Source organism: Hetaerina americana, unplaced genomic scaffold (assembly GCF_022747635.1).
Source record: "Hetaerina americana unplaced genomic scaffold, ioHetAmer1.1.p SCAF_7, whole genome shotgun sequence".
In the NCBI taxonomy this organism is placed as follows: domain Eukaryota; kingdom Metazoa; phylum Arthropoda; class Insecta; order Odonata; family Calopterygidae; genus Hetaerina; species Hetaerina americana.
In genome coordinates, this window is record NW_027287316.1 from 42,047,723 (window position 1) to 42,075,234 (window position 27,512).

Genomic DNA, 27,512 nt, shown 5'->3' on the forward strand with positions numbered 1-27,512 from the left:
AGCTGTAATAACGCTGGAAGAAGGGATGATATTACTTTCGTAAACAATATACCGTGGAAATTCTCTTTCACTGGAATAACATTAACGATGTTATAATAAATGTTTTACGATGTTGTTATTATATATTGTTTTACGATGAACCGTGTTATAATAAATAACAAAAATGTTGTCTGATGGCTAGTTTATATTGTTACCAGGCCTTCGATGATCCTCGAAAATTTAGGCTCCTCCTATTCTGTTCTCATTCCTGCGTCTCAAATTTTTTGCATGGTGACTTGTGTTGATTCTTGTTTTGGATCAAAAGAAAGTTCCCTTAGTTGGGCAGAAATTGATGCATTGTAGCAAACTTCTTCCAGCAATCGCCAAAATCTTATTTTTTTCAAGTCGCCAACTCCGATAAACGACTGCCAGAGTCACGGAAGGGAAAAGCAAAAAATATGCTGGAAGTTAACCCTTTACTTTCGCTAGTAGTGGGAAAGCACTCAGCGAACAACGGCGTCATACGTTTTGAGTAAAATCAAGGAAATAAAGAGTTTTTGTACGGAAAATGGACTTAAATAGGATAAATAAGCATGCAGCTGAGCATGCAAGTATTGTATTTGGTCATTCTATGGAATCATGTAAAGTATTTTCATAGATTTATTTTGGTAGGGCATATACTTTGGTGGTCAGTAGTATTAATGTTCATGCAATTCGCTCTGTTTTCTGGGAATGGGCATATGGTCTATGTTCTAAAATCAATTATTACTAATTTTATGTCGTAAGCAATCAATGGTTTGACGTGTAAGACGTGATCGTTGTTTTCTAGTATGACTTCATTGATCTTCTATTTTATAATTATTATCATTTAAATGTAGGCTTTCGGAAAATATTGCGATTAACTAAATTAAATATCCTTTTTGTTGCATGATTCATCTATTGGTTGAGATAGAAACTGGTTTCTATTATCACTGGAAAACTTATTATTTTTGGAAAGTAGTCTTACAGTTGTCAGAGTAATCTTAAATCTTAGACTTACGTCTTATACTGTAATGGTACACCCCTATAAAAAGGGCATTCCCTCTTTTTTATGTAAATATGTGAAGTATTCAAAATGTCCATTGCTTAACAATCTTCTTCTTTCACAAATATCTGGAAGCTATTTATGATTTTGCAGTATCTAAATCTGGCTTTCCGGAATACATTTTATTTGTATTAATTATTTTGTATTAATTGTAAATTATTTGTATTAATGTTCTTCTAATTCAGCATACGTCGTCTCTCCCGTTTTGCAGGTCTCTGCTGATATTAATTATGTTCTTAGTCGAGTGTTTTCTCTAAAGTCTGAGAGGTCTGTAATGACCCGTAAAGAGATATTGAGTAAAATTATTTCCGTATGAAATTAGACATGACTACAGGAAAATTAAGAATATCGTTTAAATTAGGTCTTATTAGAAATATTTTTCCAAACAATATACAAATATATTTGCGTAATCATCGAAATAATTTTTTTTACTGAAAAATAGTGGATTGGAATTGTTGGGCTCTTCATCTTTTTACATTATCCTTGCCCTTCGTATAAGGCAACAGTCACATGTATGCACTCTCCGAGAATTCATTTCCAGTGCCGCAAAACTAATTAAAGCTAGTTCTTTTGATCTTCGCGATTTACATGTGAAAGCACCTGGAAAACCTTGCAAAAACTTGGTGGATTACACGCTCATTTTCTACTGTCTACAGATGCTTATGGAAGGAAGCAATGTTTTTAGATTCTACTCGTATATTAATATGCATGGAACGGCGGCCTTAAAAAGCCGCGACGAAGGGCGTTTGGCAGAGAATATTAAAACACCGGAATTCATCACGAGAAATTGAGTTATTATCATGAGCATAAATATTTTATACTTATTTTCTAGAACTTGGATAGGTTTGTCTTGTTGATATATCCTGCTTTAATCACATATCTTGAAAGAGAAAAAATATTTCATACGCTTATTTATGCTAAATTTACATTTTTTAAATTTTTCTTTGAGGTTGCTTCTAGGACTTATCCTGGCGCATTATTTCTTAGTTTTCAGTATTAAACACGCAATTTTTTTATTTGCTCTATGGCTAAATGATGATGAAAATTCATGAAGATGTGATCAGATTCGTACCCCTACCCCTTTGAATTATATAGAATAGTTACTACCTCCACCACTTAACAGACCTCTAGCAAAATTCCCAGTTATCTAACACGCTGGTCATATTTTTTGGCAATTATTTTGTTTTGTTTAATCTAATTATTACAATTATGTGACATCCATCCCGGGGCTTCCAAATTTAAATGATTTTACCGATTACTTCATGAACATCAAAGAATTAAAGTGGGACATCGAGAGTATGCCGAGTGCGCCTAACTGGAAAGTTATGCCCAAATTGTAGCCGGTTTTTATTTTACCACTGGAGCCATTAAGAGTGGGATTGAAATTTAGTTGAGAATTTACAGGGAATTGGACTGGAATTCAAGGTAAGTGCTCCTTTTTTGCCATAAGTAGCTCAGAAAATTGTGGTACAAGATCGGAACCCATAATCCTCGGGTCACAATCCTGCAGCGTCTTTTCCCAATTGGTTTTGAGGGACTACCTTTAATAACCCCGAAATTAAAATGTCCCATTGACGAGGGAATACCTGCGGGTAACGTTTGATGTGATGAATTACTTATGTTGGTGGGCGCGGGTGACACTCAAATTTCAGGTGCTCCTCCATACCTTGGCTATTTCTTACGGAACCAACGTTTTCAAATTACTATTCCCCTTTCTCCTTTCCTCTTTCTCACTCTTGCTCTTATTACAACAATAATTGATTACTTTTTTGACAAAAGATACGCTAGAGTTGTGTATCTCATTTCTTCCATGCCTTTTGATCGTCCCTAAGTAATCAATCATCACGCAATCAATTAGTCCCACTCCTCACCTTTCTCCCCGCGTGTATTTCTTTTGGTGGTAGTACCACTCAACTCCCTCAATTCCGTCTCCCTTTCTTACTTTCCGTCTCTCCTCAGTCCTCTTCGTCTCCTTGATTGCTTTCGCCTCCCAGCTTCCGTCCATTTATTCCCATCGCACGTTCTTTCACCGTCGCGCCGGTGAGAAGAATTCTTCGTGCGGTAAATCGCGTGGAAAAGTACGCGACGGTCGGGGAGCATTTGATAGAGGGAGGGCGAGGGAACTTTTGGTTGCTGAGGAGGATAAAGCAGTGGAGGGCTGGCTAGGGAGAAAAAAATCCAGGGGCAGAACCATCCATGTTCATGTCGAAGGCATAATTCTTTCCCTGTTGGGAGTCAAATGGCGTTACATTACGTGCTCATACATGTGTATGTTATTGTTTGCTCATGTGCTAGATAATGTGTGTTCTTAAGTAAAGGGTTTAAAGAACACTGTAAAAGTGTAGTGCAGAATAGATCTTTCTTTCGCAAAATCGTACGCAAATAAAGGTGAAGTAAATTAAATTGAATCGCCAGATGATATGAAACGGATTTTAAGGATGCTAATTTATTGTTTGATGTTTCTTCATAAATCCCCAAAGGAAAGAAAATAATTTGTGTATGAATTTAAATGAAGAGAGAATGATTTACTCGGTGGGGTACTTCAGATGCAGATGCTTGCACCATCTTAAACATCGAAGGGGTATTTAGGAAGGCCTTTAAGACCCTCGCAAACTTTCAACTTATGATGGATTCCTCCCTAACTAAATCATATTTATAAGTTTAAGACTAATCTACAGTTATTTTTGTCATTTCCATTTTTTCTCTTTTGGAATGCATTATTCGTTTTTAGGGGTTTTAAATTTATTTATTGAGTTGATAAATCTCAGTGGAGTCGGTATGAAGTTAGATTTTTGTTAGTTAATATAAACAACAGGTACAAATTAAGGGTTAACATTTTTCATGAGGGGTTGAGTGTTAAATTCATAGCCGACAAATTCTTGGAGGTTCTAAGTTTCTCTCAGAACCCTCTCTGGGAGGGATCTTCGGAAAGTGTTTTCGGAAAACCCGATAGAAAATATTATTGCTGTGTGCTTAGATTTTTATTTTTAGAGGGATATAATGCGGTTTCACTAGATTTTTGAAATTTCCTGACTGTATATCCTTGCAAAATTATAATAAAATGTACGAGGGTGGTCTGAAAATTTTCCGACCTCAGAAAATTTCCGAAAATATGTCTTGTATCTTTGTTCAGTCGTAAACATTTCAGACCACCCTCGTAAAAAATCGGTTATGCGGCAAAGAAATATTTTAGCTTAAATTTATATTAGGCATTGACATTTGATACATTTCCTTGCATGGACATTTAGGTGTAATTACAAATAGAATACGTCGATTAGGGCCGTAAATCTTCAGTCCAGTTGAATGCCATTTCCTCTCACCTCTGTTTCGTTTCATCTTTCTCGTAATGTGATCGCTGCCGTTCTTCTCTTTCCTTTAACGACCGGTGTTCCATCACCCCTATCGCATTGGCTGCTTGTACGTTGCTACGTAGGCGTTAGATTTAATGCCGAAACGTGGCAAGAGCGCATTCGTTTTTCCCAGATCGCAGACTCTTATGCGATTTTTTTCTGTTACCTTAACTCCAGCCTTTCCCCTGCCATGACCATTTAGATGTTGGGAAGGAGCGTCGAGGGAGAGGGCTCGAAAGTTACTGCCAGCGTTTCTCCGGAGTGAGGTTTGGTGTTATTTGACAACTCTTGAGTAGGTCACGGAAAACTTCTGTGTAGTTATATTTTTGAACTGTCATTTTAATATATTTTCTTTGATTATTTTGAAGGAAAAAAAATCTTCATCGACATAAATCAATAATTTTTCAAAATTTACAGCTGGTTTTTAAAGATGTGAACGGATGGTGTGATTTTACGAATTCATAAACCAAAAAATTTCTAATGCTGCACAAATCACGGATGCAATCACTTTTATGAAAATGTAAATGAAGTAATAAGTTTTATAGGAACTGTTTATTGTTGAGATTCTTGAAATGTCTATGCTCAACTTATGACAACTTTTGAACGACGCATTCAATTGAATTTTTTTAAAAAGCAATTTTGCCATTCCACTCATTTTTATCGATGTCAGAAATCAATATAAATGTCCTAATACGGAGGGGCTATCCTTTCCTGCGGCAGGAGCGCACTAAATGAAATCCGATGTTTTCTGACGTAACATTTGCAACTTGATTCTCCATATAATATTTTATAGCGCGGAAACTTTTTCATAAAATCGTTTGGATGAAACTTCAAGCTCTCCTTTTGAGGTGACGACGATCGTTATGGCTGTCGTGCGTTTTCTGATTCGATGGTTGGAAAGGGTGTCATCGGGTGGGTTCACGTGGGAAGACTGCGTTAACAGCCGTGTGCTTCCGTGGGGAGATTTATGTGGTCGACGTACGCGTTACCTCCATTTATCTTCCCAGAGCGACTGGATTACATTTCTCCAATTCTGTTTTCCTCCGAAAGGATATGTGCACCAACTTGATCCCAGAGACCGCTCTAAACGTCCAGAAAGCTGACAGTAATTATTTCATTTCTTTTCTTACTTATAAGTTCCTGCGTTATTGAAAGGTCTCGAAATTTCGGTGGAATTACTACACTATGGGATAGATAGATAGATAGTGGTCTTTATTTGGGCGAAATTGAGACCAAATGGTCCCTTCTTCCATTTAACCCATCGTCGTATACATATTATATTAGGCATTAAACTTATAGTTACATTCATATGTACACATAAATACATATAGACAGATATCAATTCATTTAGCACAGATTTGCACATCGAAAAGAAAAAAGTATACATATATACAGGGTTGGTCCGGAAAATAAGTGTACTGATTTTTTCCCGCCGCTCCAGGCGCGCCCAGCACCGCTCTGACGGGTTGCGATTGGAGGGGGGTATGTTGGCAAGCGACGCTGAAAAAGGCAGTCGGCTCTGAGCTGTGGTGTAGTGAGGAGCTCTGTTAACGCGAACCTCCACGCTCGACCCACGTCACGGAACGCGATGCCGAAGTTTTTGGAGCAGCGTTATTCCATCAAATTTGCGGCAAAGCTTGGGAAATCGTCTACCGAAACTGTCGGTATGATTAACCTGGCTTACGGGGAGTCAGCCATGTCCAGAAACATGATATTTCTGTGGCACAAGATGTTCGTGGAGGGCAGAGAAGAGGTCGACGACGAACCACGGCCTGGACGCCCATCAACGACACTCACCCACGAAAATGTGCGAAAAGTTCGCGATGAACTGAACTCTGATCGTCATCTTAGTGTTCGGATGATAGCAGAGCAATGTAATGTGCCAGCCAGCCAGCCAGGGTGTCCGGCCAGCGATCAAAAACATCTGGCGGCTGCATCACGACAATGCGCCGTCTCACACCGCGCTTGTCGTGTCGGACTTCTTGGCCAAGCACGGCGTGGCAACGCTGCCGCACCCGCCCTACAGCCCGGACTTGGCACCACCGGACTTCTTTCTGTTCCCGAAGATAAAGAGGAGTTTGAAAGGAACGCGATACGGGACTTTGGACGCCGTCAAAGAGGCCGTGACGACGTGTCTTCGAGAGGTTCCCGATGATGCCTTCGCGGGAGCGTTCCAGGAATGGGAACGCCGCTGGAACAAGTGTATCGACTCACAAGGGTCCTATTTTGAGGAATATTAGCTTAAGATATGTAAAAGTGTAATAAATTTTTTTTCCTGAGCTCAATACACTTATTTTCCGGACGAACCCTGTATATACACACACACATACACATACATAAACATACACACACATACATACCTACACATATACATACATATCCACGCACACATACATAAATACATACATAATTACGCACATATACACCCATACATACATACATATACATATATAAATTAAAAATACACCTACATATACTCAAATTAAATGACAGTGAAGATAGAGTAAAATAAAATGAGGAAAGTCTAAGCAAAGAATGAGGTTTGTGGGAAAAGCTAGGGAGAGCGTGGCATTGCTCAACTAGTAAAAACCCACGCAGGAAAAACACCCACGAAGAGAAGGGGGGTGTGAAAAACCTGCGAAAACCCTATTAATTAGAGGAAAGATACATGTACATTGTAGCAATCATTTTTACATAGTATACATATTATTAAGTTACTGAAATTGAATTGGAGATATTAAATACATTGACAATACATGCGGAGTAATGAGAAGCATGATATTTCCAAAAATAATTATGCAAACTAAATAAACAAATGTCGAAGCATTACCTTCATGAGTTTAAATATTTTTAAGGAAGACTCACACATAAACGTATATCATGTTAACGAAGGATATAATGATGGGCGTGTACCAGCGGCTTAACCAGAAGTACTCATCTGGGAGGCACGTCACTTATTCCTTACCGTACAGCGAATTATCAATGATCAGGCATTTACGGGTCAATAATTTCGATTATATTTCTCGTTTTTTAATTTAACTAATATTAGGTTTTCATTGTAAAATAGACGGGATATTCATATCAATGCCACAGATCTCACATTTTTATCAGGTGTCCACTGCGTACGTATAACATGCAGAAAAATCAGGGAATTTGGCCTAGATTCGATTTTTGACAACTTATGGGAGGAGTTTCTTCTCATTTTGAGATGAATGCATGCATATCCTCTCAATATCCGCCTGTATAATGTTTGTGTTAACTGAGATGTTTTCCGTTCATTTATTAAGAGTATTATTTTACCTATTATACTTGAGCGTATCATGTTGATGCCGACGACTGTGTATTTCTACGTTATGAAGAGGAAATGTTTTTATTTTTTTTCTCTCCTAAGATATGATAGGAGTATAATGGTTGAAAAGGGTACATTTTTAGTGCTTTCATTGTTTGGTGATCTACAAATTCCGAATGCGAATTTGGTTATGTTTAGTCTAACAAATACAGTGGTGCAATTTAGTATTATGTGTATCATGCACAGAGTAACCATCCAGCTGGTTACTCTGTGCTACAAGTATTACTCACGTGTCAGTTCTTTGCCGCAAGAAAAAGTAGTAGTTGTAATCAGTGGAGGCTGGCGGCAGCTAAAGTTATTTGTGCCACCTTGCCGTTGGAATTCTCGCAAATTATTTTAGTGTGTATTTGCTATTTAAGCCTCCGGTAGGATGACGATGGACATTAAATTGATGGGTAAAATGAGAAGTGACGAAGCATGCATAAGAGTAGTGGAGGGAAGGGAAATATGGAGCGTGGCTTGAAAAAGATGAATCAGATGAAATAGGCACACCTTGAGACTTTTCGTAACCGTTGAAAAAATTTAAAAGGTATGCTGGCGATGGGGTGAAGACAAAGGCTGAGAGGTGATGATGGGAAAGATTCTAGGCGAAAGTTTTGTCGGGAGAAAGAGGGAGTTAGAGTTACGAAGAAAAAGGACTATAGAACTACTATCAAGCAATCATCGAACTGAAATTATGGTGATTGCAGCATGTGCTATTGAATGAAAATGAAATTGAAAACTTAAAATAACCACTAGGAAAAAAACTGGATAGCTATGAATATTATTAATAGTAACCTACAAGCCAATGTTGGTTTTTGATGGATCATTGGACGGCTACATTTGGAAGCCCTTACTAACATGAACCATAAAGTGAACGGTTTCATTGGTGGTTTCTAGGCTTTAGGCGAGTTTTCATTCAGATGCTGACTTATGTGACACAAAAATAATATGTGAATGGCTATGGTATTTGTGAAAGGATGACAAGAGCTAAATTTTTTCGGTACTTATTTTTATCAATAGGTAGTGAAAAACTTTTATCTCTTCTTATTTTATGACCCCAGGAGGAAAAATGAATTGATTTCGGGCTAAATTTAAACAGTGGTATGTGGAATCAACGGTCGAATTACAATTGGGAAAATGGAAAAAAGTGTAAAATGTGTAGTAGTGGTCATTATTTCAAAATGCTCAGGTTGTCTCATAACTTGATTCGACTGTCAAATTACTCAGTTTTAAATTAAACACGCCACATGAGCTTGGTGACGTATTATTCTTTTATGATGATTTTCGAGAAGACGGAATTACATCCTAAATTGAATTGTGAAGCATAAAAAAATGATTAAAAAAAGTTTTTTAAATAATCTATTGCACACACTGATTTCGAATCCATTGTACGAGTTGTTAGGTTCTATTAAAATGACCGCCTTGATACGGTAATAGATTTCCGGTAATTTTATTGAGGCAGTGATTATAGTTTGGCCTGGAAGAGGAAAACTGCATGTCAACGCTGATTTAAAAAAAAAAATACTGTTGAGAATAAATTTATTAAACAGATATTTTCAGTTTTCTGCATTTATGTGGAAATGAGATAGAGTTACAGGTTCATATGATTTTTTTTTACTTTCAATGGCACTATAATTCACTTATGACGTTAGGTCCTAATGCTCTGGCATACATTCATTGGGCGTCTCGCAGAATGTTGGCGCTGGAATTCGCAGGAGCTGCATTTCCTCTTCTGTGAGCACCCTGGTTCGCTTCCCCTGGAGAGGGAATGAAACCATCGGTATTCCCTCGCTCATATTCATCGAGAGGAATTCGTATGCAGAGCATCACTCGCTGGCTGGAACCTAGCCTTGACGGACGTGGCGGCCAGCGTGAACACTTTCCGCTTCTCACTAAGTGCACACCAACTGCAGCGCCCTCCCTTCCTCAGCACCGTCAGTCTTGCCTTGATTTATTATATGCCTTTCGACTTAGGTGCTTCAGCTTCCTCCTAAAGTAGCTAAAACTAATAAAAATGTCACCTCGCTAGACCGCAGTGAAAAAGTTATGCGAATACAGTGTAGGGGTCGCTCGGATACCAGAATTTTATCCCTGCGATTTGCCACACATTAAATTTAAATAGCAAATTATTTCTTTATAAGGCTTTGAAGTCCAAGTTTCTGGACCACCAAACGACATGCTTTAAAAATATTACTATCAGAGAAAATTTGTACGAACCTACAAAACTACCAAAATAAAAAAAAATCAATCAAGACCCGGGTGTCACAGTGTTAACATCAATTAAGCCATCGTAAAAACTATTTAACAGACTTAAACCTACCTATTAACTGCCTATAATAAAACCACAATGCATATTTTTCGCGAGCACGATCTATTAAGATTGTGATTGTGAAAAATATGAATTGTGGTTTTATTATATTTTGAAATAATAATACTTTTTTAAAGAATGCCTCCAAATTAATTGACAAGAACTTTAATTTTATTATTCAAAGTCGTGTGTAATACGTTTATTGCCACCTATTTACATGCTGAGGATGACTTCTCTGACTCTTCATATTCGCATTTTCCTGAAAACGTCTTTTGCTGACGCAGTTCCAAGTTCTCGGTAAATCGTTCATGATCCTGACATTAATTCATGGTCTTAGGAGTGAAGAGTTCGTTCTGTCGCCATGATGATTTTCTTACAAGTTTTCAACTGATGACAGATCACACTAATGGCGTAACATTCGTGGTTATTTTTCAAGCATACGAAGTAGTATCTCATTTTCTCCTGAGGTAAGAAGAGCTTATTTCGTTCTGCTGGTCAATTTAGTTTCCAACTTTCAATTATCCCCACTTCTTCTCCATTCACATTTCATTTCTAGCCCTTCGTTTTGGCGTCAACTTGATATCTTCTTCTTACAAATTTTATTCATCCAATTTCCAGCATTTCCATTTTCCTTTCCGTTTACCGCTCTTTCGCGCGTGCTTCCCGTCCATGGTCTCCGACTTTCAGTAAGGGTGATGAAAGTGCTCGGCGGTGTATGGGATGATAAAAGGAGGAGCGACACTGCCCGGAATATTTCTCACGCCGCAGATAAACCCAAAGAGCACAAGAGTTTAGGAGGCAGTTCCTTCAAAGAGTTTTTTCCCGTTTCTGTAAACTCAGAATAGGTACGAGGGTCATCCGGAAAGTAGTACCCGTTCGTGAAATAAAAAGACAAAAGTAAATATTAACAAACATAAAAAATTTTATTTGAAAGAGGATACTTTAAACTACTTCTCAACATAATCTCCAAGCAAATTAAGGCATTTGTCATAACGTGTGACAAGTTTCTGTATTCCTGCTGCATAGTCCTTCGCCGCCAGCTCATTGAGATACGCGAGGGACCCATCTTGCACAAATTTTTGCATAATGCAGATGGTGTTTAACAATTTCATGAACAATTGTTCGAGAAACATTGGGAAAATGCTCACAGATGTCATCAATTGTGACGCGCCGATCGTTCCTCACGAATTCGTCAACTGAGCTCACCAGTTGGTCTGTAATGACAGACGGTCTCTCCGAACGCTCATCGTCGTGTGTGTTCCCCCTCCCCATGTTGAAGTTGCGACACCACCGCCGAACAGACGACTCGTCCATTACATTGTCTCCATACACCTCCTTTAATTGGCGATGAATATCACATGGGCGAACGTTTCTTGCATTGAGGAATTTAATCACTGCCCTCACTTCACAACTGGCGGCGTTCTCAATTTTTTTAAACATTGTAAACAATCACAGAAACAACACAGGCAATGCTAGCGTCACGCAACTTGGCTCAGAGAAGGCAGACAAGCCACTGAAGCTATCTGACCTCGTCCAGCGGCTACTCGCGTCGTCAGCACTTCATGCGGCACGAACGGGTACTACTTTCCGGATGACCCTCGTAGAAAGTCGGTCTTTAACTTTTCAGAATGTCTTCAAGAAGGGCTTGTATCGGTTTGAATTGAGACTTAAGTTTATTCCAGCTGCGAAAGTTAAAATCGTTAATAAATCGCTTGGAAAACGAAAATTATCCATCTTACACAGCTACTTCGATTACCCTAAAATATTTTCCTTTGAAGGTATTTCTTAATTTAAGCGATAGAGTATTTATATTAGGCATACATTTTAATTTATGGGTAGTTCATTTAATTATTATGTAGTTCTCTTTATTTTATACGCGCACGTCACTCTGGAGCTTATTTGATTGCATTGTAAGTGAAGCTGTTCCTCATTTAATTAATCTTGTTTCTGGTTTTGGTCGGTCTAAGAAAAAGCTAGTCTTGCTAGAACTTTCGCCGATTTATTATAAAAATTAATTTATTTCTAATGAGGCGTTTGATTATTTTTTGCCGCATTTGGTTAACGTATATCTATTGAAAATTGTCCTCGCGAATTATAAGTAATTGGTTGTTGAAAATGCTTCCCTTGGTTTACTTTAATTGTTTAATGAAAAGATTACGCCCAGTGTTGTAAAGTAGGACACTAGAATACTTTACTGACTAACTATGGACGGAGTGTAAGTCACTAAGAGAGTTTCAATTCAGTGTTCATTATTCAAAGCTGTCCAGCAATATCGTTTCCTTTCAATAATCGTTTGACTTTTAAGATGAAGCATTCGCCTTCGATATTCTTGAAACTTGGAGCTAATAATCATATTGTTAGGTCTTTTGAAGTATTTCTCTTTCAAGTGATTGAAGTCATACAAGCTGATGATGTTTAAGGCATAATTTTGGATTAAGCATAAGAGTAAAAATCCTATTAAGAAATTTTTAATAATGAAAAATGGAGTATTTTACGTCATTCGGTATCCAATTTAGCATAATATAAGCCCACTTAATAACATAGACCCTTCAACGATACTTTGACTTAATATTCAATCGTCTAATTTTATTCCTTGTTATAAAGCCCAAAAAAGAGACAACGCCAACGGTTTCCCGTGTCGAGTGAATAAGATAATTTGAATTATGGAAAAAATTTCATTGAATGAATGATTCATCGAAGCAATCCATAAATATTCAGGATATATATATATATATATATATATATATATATATATATATATATATATATATATATATATATATATATATACCTGTATATGAAGACTTTGTGAGATCAGTTTTAGTTCCTATTCCGAAAAAGGTAAAGGCTACATCATGTGAGGACTACAGGACGATAAGTTTGATATCCCACGTAGCAAAAGTTGTTCTCAGGATCATAAACAAAAGGATAGAGAGTAGGGCAAATGATTACTTAGGGGATGATCAGTTTGGGTTTAGGAAGGGGAGAGGTACGCGTGATGCCATTGCAGTAATGAGATTATTAATCGAGAGGAATATAGAACACAACCAGGAGGTATTTTCCTGTTTCGTAGACTTCAAAAAAGCGTTTGATAGAGTGAATTGGGAAAAACCAATGAGTATATTGCAGAAAATGGGAATAGATTGGAGGGAAAGCAGGCTAATCCGCAACCTGTACATGTCTCACACTGCTCAGGTACGAGTGGGGAACGGGGAGTCCGGTTGGGCAGTGTTAGGAAGAGGTGTAAGGCAGGGTTGCCCATTATCACAGTTGCTGTTCAACCTGTATGCAGAGGAAATGATTAAAGAGGCAGGGGAAGAACTGGAGGTAGGAATGAAGGTGGGCGGGGAATTCGCAAAATCAGTTAGGTTTGCTGATGACCAAGCTTTAGTTTGTCAGTCAGCCAAAAGGCTGCAAGCATTGCTTAGTGAATTGGAAATTCAGTGCGACAGGTATGAGATGAGAATCAATATTAATAAAACAAAGTTTATGCGATTTTCTAGAAAGAAAAGGCTAGGCTCAACATTAAAATAGGAGGGCAAAAACTAGAGCTGGTAGAACAGTTTACGTATCTCGGTAGTGTTTTGGACCAACACGGTCAAAGTAGTAAGGACGTAAGGAGAAGAATTGCGGTAGGCAAAGAGGCTTTCACAAGGAGGAGGGAGTTGATGACGGGGACGTTGAGTAAGGAAGTTAAGAAAAGACTCGTAAAAACTTTGATATGGAGCGTAGCTATGTACGGAGCGGAAACGTGGTCATTGAAGCAGGAGGATAGACGTAGACTGGAGGCTTTTGAAATGTGGGTGTGGAGAAAAATGGAGAAGGTAAAATGGACAGAGAAGAAAACAAATGAGGAAGTACTTAGTATGGTGGGCGAAGAGAGGGGTTTGTTGGGAGCAATCGTATGGAGTCAGGACGAGTGGATGAAGGGGGTATTGACCGGCAGCGGGATGTTGAAGACTGTAATTGAGGGGAGAACGTTAGGCAAACCAGGAAAGGGAAGGAACAGGATAGGGATGTTGGACGGGATGAAGGGAGGAAGAAAGTACTCAGAGCTGAAGAGACCTTATGTAGAGTAGGGGGTTGTTTTGCTAGGAGCCACAGAGGGACCTTATGTAGAGTAGGAGGTTGTTTTGCTAGGCGCCACAAATTATTTAATTAGTAATTACGTCCATCCAAAAATCTACCTTAACCGGTAAATTACCAAAGAATTTAAATATATATATATATATATATATATATATATATATATATATATATATATATATATATATATACTCATATATACTTATATATACAGAAACAGATATAAGGAAAAGGGATAGGAACACACATAAAGGACGAACACAATAGAGGTGGGGAAGGCGGAATCGAACGGATCATAAGAGTAAAAATATTTCCTTGAATTTTTACTCTTGTTATCCGTTCGATTCCGCCTCCCCCACCTCTATTGTGTTCGTCCTTTATGTGTGTTCCTATCCCTTTTCCTTATATCTGTTTCTGTATATATGAGTATTTATTCGCCGTTTGGCGGGATTTCGTGTTTGAATGTGAATATATATATATATATATATATATATATATATATATATATATATATATATATATATATATATATGTATATGGCTATAGTTTCACTCCTTAATACCAGCCTTAATAGCTTCGTAACCGATGCCCCATTTTTGAAATACCGACCCTGTCTGAAAATTTCAAAGACACTCGCTCGACAAAGGAAGTAATAAGTATAAAAATGACTTGTGGCCATTGCTTCAACTTTCAATCCCACTACACGAGTCGTTATGACGTAACGTCGGACATTTTTTTTCGAAACTTAAAGCGCCGTTTGGGCGCCTTGTGTCAGCTCGGAAACTCATTAATGGATACCGATTTAAAATTCCGTGTGTTTTTTTCCTCCCCGAGGCAAATTTTCCGAGTGGGAGGAGAATTTTTGACGCGAGAAAAAAACTCGCAGCACTGTGAATCCACTCGTTTCACGAAACGCGTGGGTCAAAAAAATAAAGAAGAACAGAAATGTAGGACGAAAGACGAGAAAATTGAAACGGCTGGAAAAAGCCGGCGTCCTCCCTCTCTTTGCTCTCGCACGTTTGAAACTCTTGAACCATTTGCCATCGCTCACGCCTCCCCGTGGTCCTCGTACGGAATTAGCCTCGTGACGTAGTCGCTATCTAGCTAAAAATCAAAATTGCGGTCAACCTCCACCAGATGTGTTTTCGTTTCTGATCCGGCCTCAAAAAATTACGAGGAGTAGGAATTTTTTGATTCCCCTCCATCGTCATCCCTTTCCATTAGTGCTAGTTTTATCTTGGATATCTCCCAAATCTCCGGTTTCCTTTTGCGTACCTTATGAACATATTCGTTGTCCCTTCCAAAGTCTGCTTATGGCTCCATTCCACATCAAAATTTAGCTCGTATTCGCAATATATATATATTGCAATAATATAGACCGGGTTTCTGAATACACGTGCAATTCAAGTAGTCTTGATGCAAGGCGCTGTGACGCAAATAGTGTTGGATTTGCGAATTTATAGCGCCCGTAAATGTACCCTTCGAGGAACTAATAGCATATGTAATACATCGACGGTGTCATAAATCATTGATATGAATTAAAAAGGCGGATAGGTAGCATATTGTAGTGGATCGTTTTGGTGTTGAATGGAAGACCCCCGATTCATATTTTAGTGATGTCTCTGGGAACTGTCTCGGTCAAAAGTAGGGCTGAATGAAGTTTCCCCAATGGAAACGGAATAAAAGAAATTGAGTTAAACCCAACTCAGAATATGCACTTTTAAAACTCATGGGTATTGTCTCGTGCAGGGAAGAGAGGATTGGGAAACCGCGTTCAATCAACCGCGGGAGATATACTCTTCTCCCACTCCCGAGTTGATTAATGCTCATTAAAGATGTTTATCCTAAAATTTATTACTTTAATCAGCACGTAGGTTGCCATCTGGATCCTAAATATTCTGTTTGCATAAACGTCAATTTATTATATATAGAAAGAAAAAAGAAACAGGGGCCGTTTATTTAGGGTACATTTAGTGATAGAAACAATAAAAATGTGTAATAGCAAAAAAATAGCAGTACATCTACCGGGAAATAAAATAAACTAGTGAATAGAGTCACAAATAAAACATACTAATCAGAAGGTGACACACTACAGGCGAGGTAATGGTGCCTTCTGGGATAGAAGTGATCGAGAGTAGGTTAACTTGAGGCAGGAAGAAATGGACAGGGAAAGAATTCGCTGGACTGTGGAGCATTAGCAGGAAATTGAATAGAATTTGAAGATGTAACGGAAAAATCTTGGGTGGTTTTGGCAGTACTAGGGCTCCTATTGAAGGATAGATCTGAGATCCTTCGAGAGAAATTTCGGTCAGATGCCATTTGGGGATGGGTAAAGTGTGAAAGAGATAACGTTCCGTCCCGCGAGCCGAGTCCTACAGAAGTACGGCGATGCGGCTGGACTGTTGCGGACATCCGTTTAAATGCAATTTAGAATTAGAATAATTCCCGCCCTGTCTGTATGAAACTTTTGTTGGTTGTATTTCTGTTTAAGTCTTACCTGTAAACTTTGTCCTTCAAGCAGTTCACATCCTAGCATTTTCTGTAATAATGTGAGTGCTTCCTGTTCGTTCATAACGAATTTTCCCATATGACGCATATCCGTATGATATGCCTCAGAGTTCCGAGTGATCTTCCGTGCGGACTCGTATTCGAATCAATTCCCGCTTGAGTGCATCTGGGCCACAAGTCGAACTGCTATATCCCAAATCGACAGTCGCTCACCCACACTCCGTACGTCGCCTTCTATTCGAATCAGCGCACCCCTCGGAAATTCGCATTCCTTTCCGCTTCCCCCCACGATCAACACAGCCATTTCCTCTCGCTTCGTCCCTTACAACCACTTCCCATATAAAATACGCGCCCGCTATTTATTCAAGTTTTAAATTTTGTGTTTACACATGGCATCTGCGGTCCTCAATCCACTCTCCCTGGCACATTATTTTGTTCGTTTTTGCGTATTTACTTTATAGTGTTTTTATCGTCCAGGCTGATATATTTGCGTCTTTAGAATTTCCTTAAAATGATTTGAAAACTTTTTATCAATTTAAAAGTTTGATACACTATTAACTAGATCTTTATATGCGTCCAGGGATTTCTCCAATAGTTTAATGTCTTTTTTATTAATTATAAAGATCAATGGTTTGCCACTCCGTGCGTACATGCGTTAAATGTGATTTTTAATGTTTGATTATTATGGGGCCAATTCAATCTCTATCGCTTGCTGGAAACATAATTTTTTTCAATATATTTAATTTTACTAACAATAATATACGTAGTCCAGCTAAATTATATTCACATACACGCCCGCGAACTCACATGCATACATTCTCACACACCCATACAATCACATATGTATGTATGTGTTAGTCTTTGCGCACGTGTGTGTGTACATATATTAATGCCAAAGAACCGTTTTTGTGCTTGTGATCTGTTCGATTCCACCTTCCTCACCATTTCAGTGTTCGTCTTCTATATATGTTTCTATTTCCTTTCCTTAAATTTGTTTCCCTGCGAATATGTGCTTGCCATTTTGCGGGTTTTCGTCTTTAAAAATGTATATACAGTATACGAGTATATATTAAACCATAAACATAGTAATCAAACCGAAGGTCGGTTTGATAGGTTTGATGCCTGCTAAATGCCAGAACTTCTACCACCGAGTCTGAGCGATGCGATCGTGCTGTGACGTACAGTCACGTCAGGAAAAATTGCTCTCGATTGGCTATATAAACCTTGCACGTATCATACTAGTTGCCGCCTCCCTATGACTATGTTAAGCCCAACAGCATTACCCACTAGTGGCCCCGACTCCGCCTTAACTGTGGTCAAGTCCTCGTATTTTCCTCCTTCTCTTCCCACCTAATTGCCCCCGTCACACTGCAGCGAGCTCTAGGGTATCTCCCGAGAAAACGAATTTCGGCGGGTGGGAACGTTCTTTTGACGACCTCGATCGCCATTCCTCTTGGTTCCTCATGTCCCATTCCTCCGGATGGACCGCCATGTCTCAACTCAAACCACCTTTCCGAGTGCCGAAGATTATCACCAGTGGCTTAAGATATAAAAATGTATATGGACCTGATTCGAGGAGCTGGAAGGGAAGTGAGCCTATTCAACTCTTTCCCGCCGATGTGCGAGGAATTTTCTGTTCCGCGCGGGGACAGTCCCTCTCAAACTCTCGTCGGGTCATCTCATTTGCGGACCGACCCCTCATTCCCTCCAGGGAGAGATTCCATGATACCGGGGTTTTTATTGCGGCTTTAATGACACCTGACGTCTAGTTTCTCAATGGACAATATAAAGCGAGGAGCACCTGTTGTGAAGAACATAATTAAACTAAATGAAAGAGTTCCCATCTTTGAATTCCTATGGGAAAGCTTTCTGTTACTACGCTTCAAATCTTTTGCCAAAAGATAGAAAAATTCGGTACTTTCATCCTTTGGCCTTTTTCTTTTAATCACACTCCACTTCAGAACTTTATTTAGCAAAAAAATATGTTAGAGATGAAATAATATTAGAGATTTTACTTCAAATTTGTTTGTGCAAAGTTGTAACGTCCTAGAGCTTTAATTGCCTCTACCAATAGCAAGTGGTGATAAAGAGATTATTTTCATAGGTTGTGTTTCTCATCTTAGATCATTTGGTGAAAGTTCTGTTGAGTTTGCTAAAGATAGAAAGTTTATTTCAAAATAATGCATTCTAAGAAATTAATAATGTTTGAATGCTTGACTAAGAAAGAAAATTACTCATTTAAGCTGTGACTGATGACCTTGAATGTTACCTAGAAGAAAATTGAGCTCACAAACGCAATGAAACGATTCAACTGAAAAGATATCAAAGTGAAGACAATAGTAATATCATTACTGATCACCGCCTCGCTCTTTGGCTTAAAAATAAACTTATTCTATGCTTCGAAGTGAGTCCTTGCAAATATGATAAAGGTGAAAGAGTAACCAGCAGTTCGGAAAATGCCAACTTATCAAATTCCTTCTTTCAAAGCATCATCACCAATATCGAACAGATCCTATATAGTCATTACAACTTAGATGTTGTATATGCAGAGTATGTTTCTGTTGAACACATATGGTTAGCAACATGATACTAGATGCATACAGATTATATGTAGATACACTCTAGATATTCAGAGAGTACTTTGAAACTAATTTTATATTGTGGGAGTAGACTACGCAGCTGCCGCAGTCACGGACATAGTAAGCGTGTTTTTTCGATAAGATGACTGTCTAATTTTAACCTTTCAACTCACGCTTTAAATATTGAAGCTACTTTCCTTTAGTGAGTTCGCTACCTATTAAAAATACCACGAAAACGGCAAAAACGTTTTGATTGGATTGAATAATAGTATTTTCAGAGTTTTTTATTCAACTCTAGTGATTAGTTGACCATTATTTTTTATAAAGATACTGTAACCATGTAAGACTATATAGTACATCTGTGAAATGGTGGAAAATACTTTTATAACAATCATTTGAAATTTCGCTTTAAAAGGGAAATGATCGTAGTCAGTTTTAGACAAATGTCAACATAATCAGATAAATTACAAATATGAACGCCACTTACAATATGGAAATTATTTACTGCTTAAATAGATTCTAGCATTTAGTTCTGTGTATGCTGCCAAATTGTTTAAACAGTTTAGTGCTCAGTGTGGCCATGCAAAGAATGTACGTCACCGGTAAAAAGTGTTGTTCGCGAGATCACTTTTCACATTAATTGACTTTTACAAACCCCGACGTAGTACACCCCGGTAATGTTATCAACGAGTTAATTTTGGCTAGGTGACTGATCAAAGTAGGATTTGGTCGCTTGGAGGAAAAAAACAGCATTCCGTTTGGCCTAAATTGCCCAAAATCTCGCTTCCTCCCACTTTCTACCTCGTTCTTCACGACAATACAAAAAACTTGTTCTCCTCCTTCATATCCTTTGCTCATTAAAATTCTTCCCTCTATCAGAAATTTAATATCCTCCTGCTTGTATGTGTTCCCTCTGGTGAAATTCCTCTTTTCTTCCACCGTTTTCAATGCTTCCTTACTTGTCCTCCCTTCCAATTAATACATTTATTTCCTTCTTTTCCTTGTCCGCATTGAAACAATTTAGTTAACTCCAATTCTCTACCATGGTATCGGGGCTATACGTACAGAGATCCACGTGAAGCCTTAGCTGAGTGAGTGAGTCGGCGTACCTGTCATAAGCTTCTTCCTATTTAAAATAATACTTTAGGCAATACATTTCTTCTCGTAATGTTCCAACTTCCACCCCATTTTTCCCCGTAATATCGTCAGCATATCTACATCTACATCTACTTAATACCCCGCAAGCCGCCGCAAGGGCGTGTGGCGGGGGGTGCTAGGACACCACCCGTAATTTAGAAAAGAAAAAGAAAAAAAAAACCGCATGCAATAACGACAAAATCATATATATAAAAAAAAACATTGGAATACATTCATGCATGAACACTTACACCCCACACACATGCAAACACTCAAACTACCAACTAACATACACATGCACCTGAAAGTATACCTAACATCTCTATAGTGTTTAATTTGGTTCCGACTTGTAAATTCAACGTTTTTAATATTTCTAAAGTGACTTCGGTTTCTTGCTATTATGATTTCTGATTGTTCGGGGAAAGAATGAGTATTTGTACCTATCTGTCCTGGAATCTATCTCCCTTAGTTTATCTTTGTGGTCTGATCTACCTAAGTAGTGTGGGGCCATTATAATTCCTTCAGTGTCATAGTTAAACTCGTTTGTTCTGAACCTTTCTAAAAGTCTAAGCCTCGCTTGTTCTCTCCGCACTTCAAGTGGTTCCCAGCCTAAATCCCCTAAGAGACCTGTCACACTTGTGTTTTTATCATAACAATTTTTAACGAATCTAGCGGATTTTCTCTGGACTTTATCTAATTCTTTTTGCCAAATTTTCTCCCACGGATCCCAAATACTTGCGGCATATTCCAAATGAGGTCTAACTAGAGCAAAATAACACCTCTCTTTAACTTTTTCATTACATTTCCCCACCACCCGTTTTATGAAGCCAAGTTTCTTTAAAGCTGATCCGCATATTGTCCTGATATGTGCTCCCCATGAAAGGCATGGTGTTTGAACAACCCCCAAATATTTAACTTGATTTGCCGTAGTCAATACTGAACCCTCTATTTTGTAGTTTATATCCTGTTCCTCGCTTCCTTTATTCCAAAATTTCAAAACTGCACATTTATCTATATTAAGTGTTAATCCCCATTTATTGCACCATTCCGAGATATTGTCTAAGTCTCTAGAGAGTAGCTCGCGATCTAGTTGGCTCCTTATTTCCCTGTATATCACCGTGTCGTCAGCAAATAACCTTAGATTGCTACTAACGTGTGTGCTTAAGTCATTTATGTATATTAAGAACAGAAGAGGCCCTATTACACTTCCCTGGGGGACGCCCGAAGTTACATCTCTCTCCGTTGAGCACAACCCATCTATGACTACTATTTGTTTGCGGTTTGACAAGAAGTCTCTAATCCAATTAATTATTTTCTCATTGATCCCATAGTATTTAAGTTTATGTAACAATTTATTGTGTGGGACTTTGTCGAAGGCTTTTTTGAAATCCAGGAATACTGCATCGACTTGTGTGTTGTTTTCTCCCGATCTAAGTATATCGTGAATGAAGAGACCAAGTTGTGTTTCGCAAGATCTGCTTTTCCTAAATCCGTGCTGGTTGTGGATTAGTATTTCCCTACTATCAAGAAATCTCATAATGTTAGTGACAATAATATATATTATATATAATATATATATACATATATATTATATATAATATATATACATATGTTAAGTTTCCCACCATTAGTATTCACCACTTCTCATGACCTTCAGGGGAAAGTTACCTTTAAAACAATATGTCATAAGGAAAGTTTCAACAGGCTTCCTGTATGTTGAAACGTGAACTCTTTGGGGAGTGTTTTTTTATTTAAAAAAATTGGCAACTTGTTATTCAAGTGCAGGTTAGAATTTGTGCTTAAACATTTGGTGCCAAATTGATGGAGATTGATATCTTTATCTCTCTTCGTAGTATCCTTTTTAAACCTTTATCATGTCATGGATATTTTTTTGATAAAACGTAGCATTTGTTCCGGGTATCTGAATTTATTTCCTTTTACTCTTTTGCGGTACATCTTAGAAAGATGTACTCCTTTGTTAATGCTTGCTTATTCTTTGCATTGATACTAAATCGTTTGGTAAATATGACAGTATGATGTCAATGGTGTACGATCTTGGAACGCCTTCGACATTGGTATCAGGGTATCCAATGTTTCATCTATCGGTATTCCGGTCAAAGGCGCTTATTTGATGGTAGAGAAACTTTTCGGTTCAGTTCATCAAACTCCGGACAAAGACGAATGGTCTCCCTTTACAAAAATGAACATGCGAGCGTGACTTGGGACAATTTTAGATCGGGCTCCACAGTACGAAACTTGATGCACCAAACGGTTTCGCAAAGTCCGTTTCACTCTGTAGCTCCCTCGGGAACCAAATTAAAACCCTTACCCATCTAATTCAAGGTTGGGCGCCGACATGCAATGGTTCCGGAAAATTGAAACCAAAAATGAGAAAAAAAAAGAAATGATTTTTACGAGTGAATGTATGCGCGCTTGGGTTGCGTTTAACGCTTCGTAAATTTCGCGTCCCCATTTCCTCCTTCCCTGTGTGTGCCGAGGCGTCGCGCATGTGGGTTATTAATTCTCACGGGCGAACTTTCTGGACCTCCGACAACCTCGCAAAATGACTTCCATTTCACGTGCTCACCGAACGAAATGTTTCGAACCCTCCTTTCTTTCCCTGCCGGATCCTAGGCTTAACCCCTCCCGAGTCTCGGGTTGGATTCAGGCCGGCGGAAGGAGTACAGTGAACTAAAATTTTCTCCATCCATACTATCTATGAACCAAAGAAAATGTAATTATGTTAACGGTTTTTAAGTTCATAGTATATGCCATTGCTAAAATGAATAATGAAGCAATAGTATTTGCCCGCTGGATGTCCTCATCAATAAATAAAATATATACGAGTACATAAAAATCATCCGTGATGAAACACGGCAAATATAATGCTGCTTCAATAGTCTACCAAAACGACACCCTCCGAAATCGTATTGTTTTAATGGGGATTTAATCATGCTATGCACTAACAGAATACACTTTCTGTCATCTATCTGGGCATTTATATTTTATCATTGAAACACGAATTAGACAAATTCCAAGAAATTGTGGGAGATGCCGCAATAGTAACTTTTAACGGGGTCATCCGCTAATATGCATTTAAATGCAAAAATTTCAGTGCATTAATCATTTGCCTTGACAGGGATTCGAACCCGGATCCATCGATGTTCAGCCGAGTGCTTTAGCCAGTTAAGCTATCGAGGCGTCCTCCAGATAAGGTCTGGATAGCTTAACTGGCTAAAGTACTCGGCGGGACATCGAGGGATGCGGGTTCGAATCCCAGTCAAGGCGATTGATTTTTACACTGTGAAATTGTTGCAATGAAGTAGACAATTTGCTGTCTAACTCTTCAATTTAAATGATGGCACAGCAATAAACAAATGTTAGTTTGCACGTTGACTTCAAAGGTGATGGTCATTGTTTCTCACCATGGAATGTCATTGTCAAGACATGAAAAATGCTTCTCAAATACAGAAACGATTGTCACTTCACCTTTGCAATACTTCCTTCATCAATACGTTAATCAAACGTTTTCGTAATGCCTGGCTTAAGGACTTTAAATATTTCATTTTTAGGTCAATAAGTGCCCCGCCCCCTTTCTCCATGACAAAGCCCCTGTGCGTAAATTCCTTTTCTCAATCCTCATCTTATTGAAAACTACTATATGCCTCGCGCGTCATTACGATGATATGCGGTAGCGTTATGAAGACAACACACCTTAGCTTGTATTTCCTAGTAATTGTTGTGGTTCGCCTTAAATAAATGCAGAGTCGGATACAGAGGGCGGATTCTGGAGGCTGTGGCCATCCTCGGGGAATATTCTCGTCAAAAATAAATTTGAAAATTGAATTATTACTTATATGCTCGACACTCTCTTTAATAGCTGCCGCCGCCCTAGACTAAAGTTATGAATTTTTGCGATTTTTTACAAAATTAGTACGATTTTGATACTTCATATGTGAAAATGGCCTCTCCGCAGATGTTTTCTAGCTCTGGTAATATGCGCCTGAGAATGAAAAAAACCATGTGTATTCTTCGATCATTGTTGTGTGAGGCGATGGACCTGTTTGTTGTTGTCGCGAAAAGTGCGTGGGAAGAATGAGTATTTAAATCTCTCTCTCTTTTCTCTTCTCTCATCGTGCCGTGTCCCTCAGGGCTTTATAACTGTACCACTCCTTCCCTTCAGCCCCACCCACACACGCACACACCCACACGATCGCAGACGCCTTAACAGCTTGGGGATGTTCCCACACACGCCATTCCCTAGAGAGTACGTTTTCCCACGTGTCCCCCGGGTAGGGAGAGATGGAGTCTCTAGCCCCCACCCCTTCTTCCCATTCCGTTTCTTTTCCCCCAATTTCCTCAGCCGATAAACATCTCCCGGAAGTTTATCTCATTCGAATGAATTTATTTCACAACCCCCACCCCATCTTTGTTTTCCGCACGACTATCAAGTGTCGATTGAACGCCCCCTCACGCCCATGCGGGGTGGGTTTGTCTTTGGGTTTCCTCTTCTCCGCCTGTCCTTTCCTGTACGGCTGGTGAAATTGAATGGTGGAGAGAAGGGGCAAATACGTCGCTCTGAATTTGGTCTCGTTTTTTCCTGATAAGGGCTCTTGTCACCTACACTGTGGCTGGTACATTCACGGTTTGTTACTGCTCACTTAATCGGTAAGAAAGATCTGGTGCGGGATTTAGGTGTGGGAATATTTCTCCGGCTGAGCAACATCCTGATTCATTGAGAGGAGTGGAAAACTGTACTCGGGAGAATGTTGTTTGTGCCACTGAAATACGAATTCAAGCACCAAAACGGTTTAATTTTTTTGCTATGTTCCACCATCGCGCTTGAGGCTATACCTATATACGCCGTCATAATTTTTTTTACGTTTATTTGTGTTCATTAAATATACTGCGGAGTATTTAACCATTTAAGACCATCATCTGATTAGTTAGGGGCCATTTTACCAAAATATTTCGTACACGGTAGCTAATAGTTCTCTCAAGCATCCTTCCAACGCGTGGCTTTCAATGATCATGGTTTGTGTTTTCCTTTCTGTCTTACTAAGGGCTTCCTTCGGAATACCCTGATTCCATCAGGGAATTATTTCCCTTTTCCTAAGCCGGAATGTATCGCCCAAGTCAGTTTCTCAAATGCATTACGCGGACATTTTACGGATGACTCTTGCTGTATATAATTGGGTGTTTACTAAAATATTAACATTGAGGAAGCTTATCTTGAGCTCATTGAATATATTGTGTTTTTTTAATTGGGCTTTGCATCGTAAATACTATTTCCAGAAAGATTTAATTTTTGAAATATTTTGGCATTATTCATCGTGGAACAAAACCACAAAGTTGCGTCTAAACCGATTAATTATATCTCAAATTCTATGTAGACAAATACTAAATAGCTACAGCTTTTGATTCTGTAAAAAAATCAAATACATTTCCGTGCAAAATAATTTAGTAAGACTTGTTAGCTTTTTTATCGTATTTAAACGTTACAGGAAACAGCTACTCAGGAAATGTAATTTTATGGCTGTTGTACTGGTTAATATGAAAAAATGGATTGTCCAGTATAGGCGATATTGCAAGGATAAATACTTGCTGAAACAAAAAAAAATTCATCCGCCCGAAAACTGCTCTTCCGCGAGTCCTTGTTATCGTCCCGAGCTAACAATGGCGGGCTCTCTTTCTCCCACGCCCACCTAACTTCCCCCCTTCCTCGGTTTCTCCCAGGGCAGATCGGAGATATCGACAAAATTACGGGCGGATCCACCGGAGTTTAAGCCGCGTTCAACTCCGGTGGATAAAGCGGTCGGGCGACGCCAGTCGTAGTCCGCAACACTAAACAGGATTGGTGCGGTGTTTGTGGTCTTCGGAGTGCATAAAACCTTCAGAGTGGAATTACCTGAGCTCATGAAGAGAAAAGAGGATAAGAAGAGGTTAAATTGGCGGTTAAAGCTTAAAACCTACCCTTTACCAATAAATTATGCCCTAAGCACACACTTCGCGGTCAACACTGACAAACCACCAACACCACTGCAGCCTTTAAAATCTCTCTTTTACCTAAAGACTCATTTTTCCTTTATTGAGGCAGACGTAATCGGATGTCTGACATATTAGACACATCACATGAAAATGAACATCCTACGATTGATAAAATGGTCAATACAAATGTGGACAAGTTTATTGTTTAGGTAAATCGTAGCAAAGAGATGCTCTTAGCCTTTAAGGAGAATAACCGTCGAGATAAATGATTTATAATTATCCCATTTCTACATAAAAGTGATGAAAAACGCCTGTGTACCATTTTTAATCAATCATGCAAGACTTCATTCCATGGCCGATATGCTTTATCCTCCTTAATACGCCGCTATATACAAAAGGTAGTTCGTTTTTATAGGTGAGGGTAGTGATCCCCTCGTACTAAGCCATGCGGCGTGTGAAATTCGCACATCCAAGGGTCAAGGGCTCCACTCTCTTTCCCTCTACAATCGTCTGCAGTTTCCCAGGGAGATTTTACCCTCGTAATATAACACGAATTGGATTAAACTGGGTGTATCCTTAGGAAGCTGCATTATTACCCGGAACCCATCGAACAGAGGTCCTGCCTACTAGGTTACTGTGTCGACCCGAATTTCTATCCAATAATGTGCTATGTCGTCTTTATCACAAGTGAGGTAAGACGATGCCTCTTAATGCAGCTTTTTGTTAAATTGAAATTGAAACTTTTGAAGCATGATTCAATTACTTTGACCATCTAGTTGCTGTAATCTTATGCTTTTTGTCATCATGCTAATGTACAAAATATTCTTAGTATCGATAATCTACCGGTCAAGGTAATTTTTGGATGACACAAACTACCAAGCTACTTAACGGTACAGCGACAATATCTTTGACTGTCCAAACAAAACACAGCCCAAGATCCTACCCCAGAACAAGCCCCTTTTCATCTCCGTGTACTTCCTTCTTCCATTCCGCCCATCACCCCTATCCTATTCCTCACCCTTCCTCATTTGCCTAAAGTTCTCTCCTCTATCAGAATCTTCAACATCTCATTTCCAATCTAAATGATCTGAATTCATTTTTCCTGCCCCCTTATGATTTCTCCCATCAATCCCCCTCGCCTCCCTCACCTCACCCAGCACTT